We start from the raw sequence: 15,892 nt of genomic DNA, 5'->3' as shown, positions 1-15,892 counted from the left end.
CCCTCTCTCTGGCCTCATCTGATTGGGTCCTCTCTCAGGATAAGGATGACAAATGGCCCGTGGCATCATGGTGGATCCCAGGATACAGTGGTGGTGGCATGATGATAACAGTGGCTTCCTCCAGTCCACCCATCTTCACTCCAAAGACTCTTTTTAAGGATCCCAAAAGGGAGCAATAGGCAAAATAGCCTACCTGTAAGGGACCAGGGCATGGGCAGTCTGGCCTAGTAGTCACAGCTGGGCTGAGGTCCTGCCCACTAGGGACAGGCATCACTGTGCAGGAGTTGGAGGGATCACAAAGCCGGGTCCCATAAATCAGAGTTAGAGTCAGAGTTAGGCCAGGGTCAAAGACCAGAGGCAGTACCAGGCTAGAATTGGGAGGCAGAAGTTGGGGTCAGGCTGGATTCAGAGACAAGGCAAAGTCTGTGAAATTGCCCCCAACAACTTCCTAGGTCAACCCCAGGGGTTAAGTAGGGACACTTGGCCAATCGGTGTGGCACAGGGTACTGTCAATCTGGGTCTTGTGGGTGGTACCTCTTGCGGTGCCTATTCTCCACTGTGCTCCCTGGCTATACTTCTTTATAGGCTCTTCGTGGTACTTTGGGTACATCAGTTACCCAAGGCTCTACAGTCTTGGGTTCTAAACCCCAGGTCCTTGGCTAGTATCTCGTTATTTTATCCACCAGTTAGGCCTAATCGCCAACCAGAGCTGGGTAATATTTATTTATTTCTGTCAACAGTATTCCTGAAAAATGCATTTTTTTTGGTCAGATGAAACTATTTGTGAATTTGGGTCCAATTTGGTGAATACTTTTGGCCCAATGACAAAGGAGGAAAATATATTTTGGAAAAGTTGAAACATTTTGGTGTGATAATTTTGAAACAAAATGTTTCAAAGTTTCATTTCAGAGAGCACTGACAGTCTGGGTGTGACTGGAGTGTCCGAGTGCACTGATAGTGTGGTTTGCATGTGGTTGGAGTGTCTGAGGACACTCCAGTGTTCTCAGAGTGTGACGGGACTGTCCAAGTGCAATGACAGCCTTGTCGGGGTGCGACTGGACTGTCAGAGAGCACGGACAGTGTGGGCTGGGTGTGAAGGGAGTGTTACAGAGCACGGACAGTGTTGTCTAGGTGCAACGGGGCTGTCAGAATGCCCTGCCTGTGTTGCTGGGTGTGACTGGAGTTTGGGAGAGAACTGTCAGCATTGTCGGGGTGTGACTGGAGTGTCAGAGATCACTGACAGTGTTGTTGGGTGTGACTGGAGTGGACTGACAGCATTGTCAGGGTGTTGTCAGGGCATGAATAGAGTGTCAGAGAGCACTGACAGTGTGGTTGGGTGTGACTGGAGTGTGGGAGCGAACTGACCGTGTTGCCAGGTGTGAGCAGCATTGATAGTGGGGTGTGGCTGTGAAGGCAGCAAGGAATGAAGGAGATTTTTCCTTCCCTGAAGAATTTCCTGCTGTTAGGGACAAGTCCTGATGCCATCTGTACTGTCACTCCACATAGCCTTCATTGGTGTTTTTATTTACTTGGCACCAGTCGCCCTTGTGTCTGGGCAGGACCAGGGCCCTGATACAGCAAAGCGCGGATCCTGGCGGTCTATAACACACCTTAAGCACTATTCCAGGGGAGACTCTAATAGTTTTCTTCCTCAGTGTGATTTTTGCCCAGACAGACTCTGTCTTATCCTTTCCATCACTTCTTATTTCTTTACAGTCTACCTCATCATTGATATACAGTGCTACTCCACCACCTTTGCCTTTATTCCTGTCTTTCCTAAACAGCACAGACCCTTCAATACCTGTACTCCGGTCATGACGACCATTCCACCATGTTTCTGTTCTCCCTGTAATATCTAGTTTCACTTCCTGCACCAGTAGCTCTAGTTCCTCCATTTTGTTACCTAGGCTCCTCGCATTAGTGTACAAACATCTTAATTTTTGCTGTTTGGCTTCGCTCACATTCTGCACCCAATTGGGCACAGACATTCTACCGCCAATATTACCTATTAGATTGGTATCCACACTGCCCTTCCACCTTATGTCCATTCTCCTACCCACAGCTGTATCCTTTCTTACTTCATTTTCTTCCCTCTCAAAGAGAATAACTGGCGTGGAGATTACCTGGACATCTCCCCCGAATTCCTAGTTTAAAGCTTTCTTGATCAGTTGTGCCATCCTCCATCCTAGAAGTCTATTTCCCTACTTACTCAGGTGAAGTCCATCCTGAGAGAACAGTCCTCTGTCCATGAATGCTTCCTAATGGCCATACATACCAAAGCCCTCCTTATAGCACCACTGCCTGAGCCATCTGTTGAGCATCATAATCTTGTCACATGTTTGTTGCCCTTCTCTAGGAACAGGCAGAATCCCATTGAAGATCACCCGAGCCTCGATTTCCTTTAGCGTCTTCCCCAGCCTGGCATAGTCTCCCTTGATATGTTCCAGCGAGAATCTAGCCCTATCATTTGTTCCCACATGAAGGATAATCAGTGGATTCTTTCTGGCTCCCATTAGGATCCTCTTCAGCCTCAGGTCCACATCCTGTATTTTAGGACCTGGCAGACAGCACACCCTTCTGTTCTCTGGATTAGCTCTTGTTACAGGCCTGTCTATTCTTGTCAGTAATGAGTCCCAAACACGTAGACCTGCCTTTTCCTGGCAATGGTGCGATTCTCCAGTCTATCCCCTATCCCATCAGGCCACAAGGCCTCTCGATTCCTATTGTCCCTTGCAATCCTCTGCAACCCATCTCGTATCCTCCTGGGGCTCATATTTGGTGTTATTATCTCCACTGACTCTTGCCCTCTTCCAATAGGACTATCTGCTCTTCTCTTTTTCCTTGCCCTCTCACCTTCAGTGACCACCTGCTGTGCCCCTTCTTCATTTTCCAACTCTGCAAACCTGTTCCTGAGCTCCATTTCTCCTTCACTGCCCAGTCTTTTCCTCTGCCTGGTTCTCCTAGTCACATGCTTCCACTGTCCACTTTCCTCACCCAGCAGTATCCCCTCAGAGTTCTTCGGTCCTGCTTCCATCTGCAAGTCTGAGCTTTTCCCTTCAGCCTCCTCATGTCTTTGCTCCATCATCTGCTCGAACCCCCTTCTAAACTCAAACTGAGTCTCCACCTGCATCTCCAATCCTAGGATCTTCTCTTCCTTCAGCTCTATCAGGTGGCACTTCATGCAGACGAAATTCTTTACAGGTACCCCCTCCAGGATCATGTACATGCCACAGCTTCTACATCCAGTCATCTTCATAGTGTCTTCCACTACTTGGATCACTACCACTGCTGCCTCGGTGTCTGTCATAGCCTTCTCACCTAAGTCCTGTTAGTCTGGGAAACACAAACCAAACCAAAACACCCACCCACCGCAAAACAAACCCCCAACGAGCACGAAAACACTACCAGAACACCACACACTCACTTCACTAGCCTGTCTGTTCCTTTGCCTGGCTCTTAGTCTTCCCCCAAAACTCCCCTTTCAAACTCCCCTGTTTACAGCTCTGTTTGCTGGCTCCTGTGCGGCTGCCTGACTGGTTGGCTACCTTTATAGGACCCCTAGTCAGAGAAACGCCGCCCCCTAATCAGGGCTCAGCTTCTCTCCCAGCACACTGCCCCTACAAGCAACCAGCTCCTGGGGGGAATCAGGATTCATTTGTAACTAAGGCCAGAGAGCTATGTTTAAAGACGATCACAATTATTGATTGAAAACGTTCAATGCCACCACGGAAGTAACAACCAGGCAGTTTCCTCCCTGGGGTTTCCAGACATGGGGCACCAGTGCTGAAATCACAGCTCATTACAAGGATTCCAGCAGCAACTCCCTATTCACTGGGGCTAACTCTATGGTGCCCACGCTCATACTCAAAGTATTTCATTAGGCGCCCATCGATCACCTCTAAATCTCGCTGTATTAATCTGTTCGTGCAGAGCAGGGCAATCTGTTAATGATGCTTCCCTGTGTGGCCGGCCCACCCCAGCTGGAGAGAAGAGAACGATTTCCTTAGCAATCAGCATTTTGTTATTATATATTCATAAAAGAAAAACGGCTCTAACCAATCCGTCAACAACAAACAACCATACAAGGTGGTGCGATCCCCAGGGCAACTTAACAATGACACCCCACCAAGCAACCACGCTCTGACAATGTTGGCTGACATTTCCAAAGAACATGGCTCATCCCCCCAGTTAGTACCCCCAAAGAGAAGCAGCCATGTACAATGGGAAATCACCCCTTCCATTTCAGAGCAAGTTTGGGTGCATCCACTCACATACACTGCTGTCTGCTTTCTCTCCACACACACCCCACTAGATTTTGCTCTCTAGTGCATAATAACTCCACAGAATAACTCCATTGAAGTCACAGATTTAAGGCCAGCAGCAAGCCTTATGGTCATGTAATATGGGCTCCTGCATAGCACAGGCCAGAGAATTTCACCCAGTGATTCCTGCATCCAGCCCATATCTTGTGGTTGAGCTAGAGTATTTCTTTCAGGAAGAGAACTCAGTAGAGCTATTCTGGGTTTACCCCTGTGAAACTGAAAGCAAAATCCCACCCACCCACTTCTGACTTCAGCGGGGCTCCCCAGAGCATCAGTCAGGACAGAAATGGGACCTGCCTTATTTATTATTATAGCTAGTCCCAGCGATCAGCTATAAACCATGGGCCAAATCCTCAGACGCTGAAATGTCCACAGCCCCATTAATTTCAATGGCGCAATGATGATTTCCATCTTCTGAGGATCAGCCCCCGTGTCTGCAGAGAGTTGAGTTGGTCTGAGGGGCCAGGTGGGTTTCCCATCACTTCTGGCAGAACCACTGGACAGGCTCCCAGGGCCCAATTTTTATAGGTGTTTCGGAGTCTGTCTGCATCTTCGGGTGCCCAAATGACTTTGGGAATTTGGCCTCCAAGGTACATCTACACCGCAATTAACAACCCACGGCTGGCCTGTGCCAGCTGACTCAGGCTAAGGGGCTGTTCAATTGCAGTGTAGACGTTTGGGCTCAGACTAGAGTCCAGGCTCTAGGGCCCTGCCAGGTGGGAGGGTCCTGGAGTTCAGGCTGCAGCCCTAGCTGGAACATCCACACTGCAGTTAAACAGCCCCTTCGCCAGAGTCAGCTGGCCCAACTTATTGGCCAGGTATGTACCATATTGGCAGGGCTGGATTTACACCTTACACACCCCTAGGCACAGCATCTTCAGCACCCCCACCCCCGCCTACAGCTGACTTTTGTGTCTTCCGTAAAAAATGAAAGGAAAAGAAAGGTAAACACAGCCTCCCCGGGAAGGCAGAAGACCCTCCGCCACAGATGGCGCTCCCAGCCCGAGTCGGGGCACAGCCCACCTGCCCCAGGTGAGGTGCAAGGCGGGGACTGTACCTCTCCACATAGCAAGTGGTCCCCGGGTGTCTTCTGTCCCTCCCACAGCCATGTTCCAACTCTGCCCATGCAAGTGAATGGTGTTCTGGCCACACTCCTCCCTCTGCCTCCCCGGTACGAGGTGAAGGCAGTGGGGTGGCTGAGATTGGGAAGGTGCTGGAATGCTCCCAGCACCTTCAGCAGCCGGCCTGCCCGGCCGCGGCTCACAGCACCTTTAGCAGCCTTAGGGTTTCCAGGTGTCTGGTTTTCAACCGGAACGCCGAGTCGAAAAGGGATCCTGGCAGCTCTGGTTGGCACAGCTGACTGGGCCGTTAAAAGTCCAGTCGGCAGCACAGCCCTGCCCTGACTCTGTGCTGCTCCCAACAGCGGCTGCCAGAACCCTGTGGCCCCTAGGTGCAAGGGTGGCCAGGGAGGCTGCGCATGCTGCCCCTGCTCCTAGTTCTGGCTCCATCGCTCCCATTGGCCAAGAACCGTGACCAATGGGAGCTGCGGGGACAACGACTCCAGGTGCGAGGGTAGCATGCACCATGCAGAACCATCTGGCCATGCCTCTGCCTTGGGACTTCAGAGACCTGGCTGCCACTTCCTGGGAGCTGCAGTAAGTGCCGCTGGGACCCCGCACCCTGTCCCACACCCCAATCCCCTGCCCCAGCCCGGAGTCCCCTCCTGCACCCAAACTCCCTCCCGGAGTCCCCTCCCCAACACCCCAACACTCTGCCGCAGTCCTGAGCCCCCTCCTGCACTCCAAACCCCCCCACCCCAGAGCCCACACCTCCAGCTGGAGCCCTCACCCCACCCCCACCCCCACACCCCAACCCCCTGCCCCAACCTGGTGCGAGTGAGGATCGGGGAGAGTGAGTGATGGAGGGAGGAGGGATGGAGTGAGCGAGAGCAGGGCCTCAGAGAAGTGGCAGGACAGGGAAAGGGCCTCGGGGAAGGGGCAGGGGTATTTGGTTTTGTGAGATTAGAAAGTTGGCCCAGGCCAGGAGCTGCCTGCCTGCAAGGGGGCTGTATGTATTCGCTTTTTAACTTTTAACCCACTTTTAACTTTTAGATGCCCCTAGAATGCCAACGCCCTGAGGCACAGGCCTACTGTGCCTAATTGGAAATCCGGCCCTGCATATTCGTTTATATATGAGGAACTGGGGGGTCAGTGATCTGACCAAAGCCAGAGCGAGCGACAGAGGCAGGATTGGGAGCCCTGGCTGTAGCATGTGAGCTGTGTGGTCTCATATAGACTGTCATGCTTCCCTTCACAGCTCTCGCCCAGGCCACTCAGCCAGCACAGCTGGCTTCTCTGGGGGCAAGAGCTCAGCAGCAGCCAAGTCCGTGGATCGGTGCAACATAGCCCTCGTGCAGACGAGGGGATACGAGTGGTGAGCGAAGGTGACAGTGGCCAGGCAGGGGTACAGTTACAGATAAAATGCCACGCCACTGCTGGTTTTTGCCAGTTAGGGCTTGCTAGCAACATTAGTAATGCAGCAGTGCAGGGAGCTGATTGCAACGAGCTGGGACCCTCCCCCCCACCCCAGAAGGGAGAGCAGAGGAGGGCATGCCCTGGGAAACTGGCATTCTCTAGGGCACTGTCATGTTTTCCAGCCAATTCAAGGCTGCCCTGGCCGATATCCTTGGCTATTCTACACAAAGCCTAGTCCACAAACCCTTCTCCCTGGGGAAAGCCACAGATGGGTTTCAAAGGAGTTATACCTGGTATGAAATTGGTCCAATAGTAACTTCCCTTGGAAAAGAGCCCAGAGTGATCAGTTGCTTTGGCATCAGGCAAGTCTGCTCCCTCACTGTCCCAGCAGGAAACACCTGGCCTAGGTGCAGCCTTTGTGTCACGACAGACATCAATCGCTGTGCGTAGCACATGCTTGTGAATAATGCTGGCTGTGGTGGCTCCCCGGTGACAGGGGGCCTGGCGTGTCCAGGTATCTGATTGGCCAGCCAGCACGGGCCGCTGAGAGATGAGCAGACACACACCGTTATCCGACACGCCCTGGCTCATGGAGCCTCTGGCCAGGCCAAAGGATTTTCCAAAATCTCATGAGTGCGTTAAAGGTTCGTATCCACCTGTATGTGACATCTGTCCTCTGGAAGACATACAGGCAATGCTCTCTACAACACTTGGGAAACATTTACTGGCCCACTTCCAATACTAAGCCAGTGAAGATGGGCACAGAACACGGCTGCTGGGGGACCCCGAGAGCGGCAGTTATCATGCTAGAGTTCCATGCACCTGCAGTAATGCTGGCTGCACTATGCTTGCTTGTTTTTTTCCCCATTTGATGCTACCAAAGCACTTGTCCAAACCTAACACAATGGCTGAGAAGAGACAGAACAGAGACAGAGCTCCTGGCAACCTTGCTTTGGGCTGACAGCTGGGGCTCGACACCTCTCATATTGACTCCTTTGTCAGCGACTGGGTGGAAACAAGCTAGATCTGCTGCTTCGGCCAAACCTGCTACATCAGCTGTGTGAGTAAGGTCCAGCCCCACACCCATGATGCAAACGAGGCTCAGGTTATTTCTGAGACTCAGCACGCTAGTGAAAGGAGGGGCAAGGAAGCAGAGTGCCTAAAAATAGGAATCACGGTTTGCCGATAACGACATGAAGCGATGAAAATGCTCTCCAGCCTTAGCCATTCTGGTGGGGACACAGAGCACCAGTCGCTGCTTATTGCAGAGGGGAAGAGGTAGAAGTCGAGTGAAGTGAATGCCTTTTCCTGCGCAAACACACAAAGCCCATGTGCAGATGTCCGTCGGCATTCTGCATTTCATCAGCTAGGCGTACAGAGCCTGAGTGAGCCACACACACCAGCCCATGCCGCAGTCCCGGATCCCAGAGCCATTAAATGGGGGAGGGGTTGAACCTTTGGCTAAGGGGGGAAAATAGCACCATTTTCGTTGCCTGTAGCAAAGTGGCTGCTGCTTAGAGATGCAGTCTGCCACAGATAGCAGAAATACCAGCCAGCCGGCATCTCAGTGTGGACTGCCACTGAGAAGGAAAATCCAGGTTCATCTGATCAATTTCCAACATCCCCACCTCTTTGTGTCTCTGAGCTCTGCAAGGGCGGAGGCTGAGAGCACAGTGTGCTGGACACCCATGCACAGAGAAGTTTGACAAAGCCAGGTTTATAATCCCATGGAGTGGCACTCTGAAAACACCAGCCAGTACAATAGAAAGAAAAAGCAAATATTCTGCTGTGGGCTATTTCCAAACCATCTTGTGTCCCTGTGTGTTGTTGCAAAAGCAGCTTTCTGTTGGAGACAGGGAATTCCCTTCAATCCTTGTGAGGCAATGGTGCCGCAGCTCCTCCAAACTTCACCTACCGAACCCATGGATGTATCAACATCATTTCCTAGCCCTGAGCCCATGCTGTCCGGGCTGCCGCCTGGATCTACATTGCCTCCCTCCCAGCCCTGAAACCTAGCCACACACCACTCCTGTCTCCTCCGGCTAGATGCAAAGGCAAAGGACAGAGAAAGCCACCTGGGGTACTTTGCCAATCCCCATCTATGCAATTAACATGCAACCGACACAGCGCCCCAGCTCCACAGGGACCATTCCCACCACCCCCGCCGGCCTGCTAGGAAGGATTCAGAAATCACTTACGTGGTGGAAAACGCTGCTGTTCTCCCTGCAAGGATTCTGCCTGTAAATGCTCTGCTGGGGTGAAGGCAGGCTGGCTGGTTAAGACTGGTTACCTAGGTGATGTATTCCAGGGCTGTGGGAAGAATTCGAAAGCTTCAAGGAGCAGCCTGGCGCTTTAAGAGCAGAGCTGCTCACAGCCTCTGCTGGCTCCCTGCCAGTTGAGGACCTGAAACATGAGGCCCTTGAGAGCCCCAAACAGCTGTCGCTCCCAGCTGTGACTGGTCTCCTGCATCATCCAGGGGCAGGGACAGGGGGCTTGGTCTTCACAGTGACCCCCGGGGCTGTCCCCAGGGCTGAATGCTGCCTTCCTGCCCTTCCCTGCAGGGCTCTGGCAGCTGAGTGATGACCGAGCAGGAGGGGCAGGTACAAAGTGCCCTCCTCGTCCCTGTGCACCCGTGGCACCAGCGAGTGCAGCCTGCCCTCTCCTGGACAGGGCTGGGCAGGAGCTGGGCCATGGCACTGCAGGGCAGGGCTTGTCCTCCACCTGCTGAATGGCAGTGTCATGCGCCCGCTTAGCCTGTGTCCAGGGAGGCTCTGGGTGGCATCATGCCTCCAGAGGGTGGTAATATGAGTCCTCACTGCCAACCTGGGGCCTTCACTGTGCCCTCTGGCTCTTTGTGATCATGCTGCTTCATGGTCCCCGTCTCTTCCCCTGACCTCGCAAAGGCCCTCAGCGCGGGAGCAGCCCCGCTCACGGGCTGCTGGTAGCTGAGTGCACCATCCCCTGCCTTGCTGGACTGGGGTCCTGCTGCAGCGCAGCTCCCCAGCAAGCTGACTGTGCACCTGGGGCCAACGGAGACGGGCCTCGCTGGTCCTGGGATGGAGCGATTGACCCTGCTGTGTGACTGGGGTCAGGGCATACTGCTGTCTCTTCCCATCACCCCCTTATTCCTGGGGCTCAGAAGAAAATTGAACCTATGACAGAATTGGGGCAAATGAAGCCCCCTGGGGCTCTCAATCAGGGGCTGAGCTGGGGGCTGCAGCGCTGCCAGACCTCCCTGGAAGCAGTGGTTGGGGCCGGACTTGGCAACCTTAACAATGTTTTTAACATAGCTCTTTGTAGGGGAATTTCCTAGTTTTGTAAAATAAAACTAACTGAAAGCGCCAAGAAATTCCATCATGTGTGATGGCCCCGTCCCCCTCCCTATGCCATCCAAGAAGTTCGCACCCAGCTCTTCATCACCGCAGCACACACTGCTACCTCTTGAGCCAAAGCAATAACCCTGCTCACTGTTCGCAGATCTGGAAGCAAGACAGAGAGCAGGGCTCACGGGGCTTGGGCTGTTTAATTGTGGTGTAGATGTTTGGGCTTGGGCTACAGCCTGAGCTCTGGCACCTTCCCACCTCACAGAGTCCTAGAGCCTGGGCTCCACCCTGAGCCAGAACATCTGCATCGCAGTTACACAGCCCCTTAGCCCGAGCCCCGCAAGCCCGAGCCAGCTATCATGGGCCAGCCACGGGTGTGTAATTGCAGTGTATATGTATCCTGAGTGATCAGAATGGATCCTTCTGGCCTTAGCATCTATGAATCTCTCCTTTTCCCATCATGCACTAGAGCATTTTCTTTCCATTTTCTTTCTCTCCACCTTCATCTCCCCACCTCTGACCTGTCACCCCCACACACTAACACCCCCCAAAACATGCACTGTGATTGTCCAGTTATAAACGTTTTTAATTCAGATTCCTTAGCTCTGTCTGATTTGATCTGACCCAAGTGTTGCCCATCTCTGAAACAGAATGGAACCAGCTCAATCATGATCCCCAAAATGACTCTCTCTTAGGGAGTCATTCTGGATGGCTGGTGCAAGGCACAGCCAGGCACCTCCAGGCATAGCATTGAGATTGTTTTGTGTGCTGGGATTCTGTACAATGGCCAGTGTGTCATAATACCACACAGCACAAGGTCAGAAATGCTGAGCGTGAGCCACAGTGCACACCTGAGCAGTGAAAAGTACAAGAAAATGGCACTATGCACCATGGCCACTGCACTCCCATGATGCACCCCAGTGACAAACCATGAGCAGAGATCACTGTGCCATATGGGAGATGTAGTCCGGCTGGGGAGCCTAGCCCATAGAGGAGAATGTGGTAACTACAACTCCCATGAGCCACTGCAGTGATATCTGCAAATAAAAAATGTTGGTGTACGTCTTTTCTCATCTTCCCAGTGCATCCCAGCTCATCTTCTCCCACTTCATCTTCCCTGACTCCAAACAGAAGGAGCAATAGGCTAGAGGACTTTCTTCCAGAGAAGAATGCCAACAGGCCTTGCTCTTCTTCAAGGAACTTGGTTTGTCACCTATGAGCTGTAAAAGTCATCATAGGATCATAGCATCCAGTCCTCACCCACTGGTGAAAGCACTGTCACCTCACCCACCTACGTGACAGCACGGCAGAGACAGAGAGCCTGTTCTGCCTCCCTTCCCTTGGGTTACATTCTGCCCCCCACCTTCCTTCCTCCCAGCCTCCCTCTCACTCTCTTGCCTTTTCAACATCTCCTGAAAACAACTGCACTGCATCAGCACAGCCAGCTGAGAGGACCAGTCCTGCCCTGTCTTAAAAAAACCCTGAAAACCACCCCAAGAACGTCCCTGGTTGGGACACGAACCAGGGTCCAAACAGTAGGTGTCGTAGTTGACCTGCCAGCCAGAGTGTCCATTTGTAACAGCCCAGCACTCCAACAGCGTCCCCGAAAGCCCTGCTGCCCCCACCTTCTCTATCCTATATCTCCTCCACCTTGTGTCAGTCTGGGTGTTAGAAACAGGAGACATAAATACCCTTTGCCCATCAGGACTGGCAGGAAAATGAACTCTTTCCTGTTCATCACAAAAAGCTGTTAATAACATAAAATACCTTTAATATTTTGCCTCCAAAAACAAAACAAAGTGATTATGCAAAACAAATTTCATTAAAACCTATTAAGTATTTTTTATTCTAATTCAGTATAAAAACCTCTTTTAATTTCTTATGTTTAATCAATAAACTTTCAACTTTAAAATAAATGCTATTCTTTTTAAACCAAGGCCTCTTATAGTGAGGCAGAGTGGCCTCCATCTGAGCCTGACAGGGAGGGACCATGCCACTCCCCCTGGTGGGGGGAGTCAAACCAGCCCCGCCCCCTATGCCCAAAGCAGAGTGGCATGGCAAGAAGTATAAAAGACAGGCCCTGTAGCTCAGTTGGGTTGGAGCCTGGGAAGAAGGTAGATGTCTCCAGCCTGGTGCAGAACTCTGGAGCCAAAATTGCACTGTGCAACACCCTGCCCCTGGAGGAGACTGTCCACAGAGAGGAGTTGCCAGGATTGCCGGCAGCTGTGTACCCTAAGGAGATGGCGGACCCTTGGACTATGGAGCCCTGCTCCCAGGGAAGCATGGAAGCATGGAAGCATGGAAGTAGCCCAGGGAAACCAGGCTTTAGTCTGGTTGTGCTGCCGGAAAACAAGTCGGTGTGTTTGGTGAGATCCCTGCTGACCCAGTGGTGGAACCATCCACCACTGTTAGGGCCCTGGTGGAGTAGATATACACCTACACAGACACACACACGAGCGCACACATATATGCAAATACCTGCATGTATACACAGGCACATATGCCTGCACCTGCTTTCACACACACAACATTGGGGCTGTGTCTGTCTCAGACCTGTCCCTGTATGTGATCCTGAGAAGCCCCCAATGCCTGCTGGCAAGGGGGTTACCGGAATGTCCTGATCGCTGTCTGTACATGCTGGTTCACCACAGAATGTGGCTGAGGTCTCAAATGAAAGCTGGGGTCATGCTGGCCATTAATGTTGTGACAGGTATGTACAGATCCTATGTAAGGAGTTATCTACAGATACAGAACAAACGTTCCTGAAGTCTGGATCAAGGCAGAGCTGACAAACAGGTTTTTGCCAGACAAAATGTGTTTATTCACCTGTCTTTCGGTCAGCCATGTAAACTAAGCATTGTAAGTTGGCACCATGGAGGCCCCTTTACATACAGCATCAACGGCGGTGATGTGAAATCACCAGGGAGGCAGCGCTCTGGAGAATAAGCTATGGAGGGATTATCCTGAGTCAGGAACAGACAAAGACCATTGGGGGATATGCGGGGAATGATCAGCCCTCCATCCTGCACCTCAGAAGTAATCTGGTGGGGCAATTACACTCATGAAAACAGGATCACAACCATGGTTGAAACGCTGCAGAGGATATGTGGGTTTTCCTCTATCCTTAGTATCTCTTGAATCTCAAATGTTTCATAATAAACTTAGGGCTGTCTTCACTATAAATCTAGCTCAGCACTGCGATGTTATACAAGGAGCTGATCCTGAGTGACTCATACAAGCTGGGGTGCACACTAGTCCCTGGGGAAGAGCTGGCCTGGTATTTCTCTGAGTATTCAGTGGAGTAGAGGCTGGACGTTACTGGAGAATGTTTAAAGGGGTGCACCGATCGTTAACCCACAAAGCATAGTAAGGGCTGGCATTGCCCAGAGGAGAGCGTTTGGGTGGCACACATGCTGATGGGGTCAGGGAACTGACACCCAGTTAAACACAAGCAAGTCTCGCTAGAGGCAAGGGGGTAACAAAGTGACTCATAGTCCTGGGCACCCCGAGAACTGTCACACTATAAACAAAGACAGTCAGAACAAACTGAGTCAGAATATTGACTTGCCTATACACCAAGGCTTGGAGCTTGAGGAACAAATCAGAGGAACTGGAATTGCTCATTCATGCACTTCAGTTCACTCTAGTTGCTATTATTAAAAGCTGGTGAGAAATTTGCACCATTGGAACGTTAAAATCAATGGTTATAACCTATTTAGTGGGCAAAAAGTGAGGGGGGTGGCACTCCATGCCAAAAATGGCATTACCTGTTTCTGAGTCACTAATAACTCTGATCCATATGCATTCAAGATAATTTTCTTTTATGTCCTAGCAGGTAAACCTCAAGATGGGGTGCTAGTTGGTATCTGCTACAGGCCACCAAATCACACTAGGAAACAGGATGACCGCCTCCTTGTGTGTCTATTTATAATGTGTAGGAAACAAAGCTGGGTGATCACAGGGGGCTTCAATTTGTAGGCTGGAGTAGGCTGGAGTCTTGTGCTCCCAGTATTAAAACATCCTTGGAATTTCTAAACATTATAGACCAGGGGTGGGCAAACTTTTTGGTGTGAGGGTCACATCGGGTTTCCAAAATTGTATGGCGGGCCAGTTAGGGGAGGCTGTGTCTCCCCAAACAGCCAGTTGTGGCCCGGACCCCGCCTCCTATCTGACACCCCCTGCCCTCGCTTCTCACCCTCTGATGGCTCCCCCAGGACTCCTGCCCCATCCAACCCCGCCCCCCATCCTCTGACGCACCCCCCCCCCGGAACTCCTACTCCATCCACCGCACCCTGCTCCCTGACCGCCCCAGGAAGCCCCACCCCTGACTGCCCCCCGCCACCCCATCCAACCCCTCCTCTCATTCCTGACTTGCCCCCCAGGACCCCTGCCCCATCCAACCCCCCTGTTCCCCGCCCTCTGACTGCCCCTCCCCCCATCCATACCCCACCCCCTGACCACCACCCCCAATTCCCCTGCCCTCTATCCAACCCCCCTGCTCCCTGCCCCCTTACCGTGCTGCCTGGAGCACCGGTGGCTGGCGGCGCTACAGCCGGGCCGCCCAGAGCACCAGGTCAGGCCACGGCTCTGCAACTGCGCTGCCTGGCTGCCCGGAGCATTGTGCCGGCAGCGCAGTGCGCTGAGGCAGCAGGGGAAGAGGGACAGTGGGGGAGGGTCTGGGGGTGAGCCTCCCAGGCCAGGAACTCAGGGCCCAGGCAGGAGGGTCCCGCGGGCTGGATATGGCCTGCAGGCCGGTATGGCCTGCAGGCCGTAGTTTGCCCACCTCTGTTATAGAGGATAATTTCCTAATTCAAAAAGTGTTGCAGCCAACACAGGGAAATTGTTTCTTATACTTTATCCTAACAGATAAAGGAACTGATAACAGAACAAAAATTAAAGGGAGCTTAGATACAAGTGAGCATGCCTTGATCACTTTTATGATGTGCAAGCAGAATAAAGTCCAGACCAGTAATATATGTACTTGGTGCTTTAATGGGGCCAATTTCACAAAGCTGAAAATAATTGAACCAAATCAGCTAGGAGGAAGAATTTAACCAGAAAAATGTAAATGATCATTGGGAATCATTTAAGAACACCTTCCCATGCTCAAAAAGCCACAGTCTTACAACTGAGGAAGAAGGACATGCTGGTTTTAAAAAAAATGACCTGGGATAGAGTGGAAGTGAAGGTGGCTGTAAAATATAACAAAGGGAGGAAAGGAGAAGTTGATAATAACAAATATAAATCAGAAGTTAGGAACTGTTGAAAGTTGATAAGGAAAGCAAAGGGACACAAGGAGAAATCTATGGCCAGCAGAGTTAAGGACAATAAGGAGTTTTAAAAATATATTAGGAACAAAATGAATCCTGATAATGGTATTAGTCCTTTACTAGATGGAAATGATAGAATTATCAATTATAATGCAAAAAAGGCAGAAGTGTTTAGTAAATATTTCTGCTCTGAATTTGGGGAAAAAACATGATATAGCTTCATCATATGGTGATAACACTCTTTCCATTACAGTAGTATTGATGGAAGATGTTAGCAGAATCTACTGAAGTTAGACATTTTTATATCAGCAGGTCCACATAACTTGCATGCAAGAGTTTTAACAGAGCTGGCTGATGAGCTCTCTGGACTGTTAGTGCTGATTTTCAATAAGTCTTGGAGCACTGGGGAAATTCCAGAAGACTGTGAGAAAGCTAATATTGTGCCAATTTGTAAAAAGGGTAAATGGAAAGGCCCAGATAATTATAGGTCTGTCAGCATGACA

General features: G+C 51.3%; 1 protein-coding gene across 2 annotated transcripts in view; it reads right to left on the bottom strand.

Moving 5' to 3' along the window:
* Window positions 1–9,405, bottom strand: part of CALY (calcyon neuron specific vesicular protein) — a 42,825-nt gene extending 33,420 nt beyond the window's left edge. Inside the window, exon 1 of one of the 2 annotated variants that reach the window (XM_073353108.1) lies at window positions 8,995–9,405. The gene's annotated coding sequence lies outside the window, so the exon portion shown is untranslated. The remainder of the gene's footprint in view (window positions 1–8,994) is intronic. The other variant, XM_073353107.1, reaches the window with a different exon arrangement.
* Window positions 9,406–15,892: the final 6,487 nt, after the last annotated feature.

Source organism: Lepidochelys kempii, chromosome 7 (genome assembly GCF_965140265.1).
Source record: "Lepidochelys kempii isolate rLepKem1 chromosome 7, rLepKem1.hap2, whole genome shotgun sequence".
Taxonomy (NCBI): Eukaryota; Metazoa; Chordata; order Testudines; family Cheloniidae; genus Lepidochelys; species Lepidochelys kempii.
This window is presented reverse-complemented; position numbering and strand designations above follow the sequence as displayed.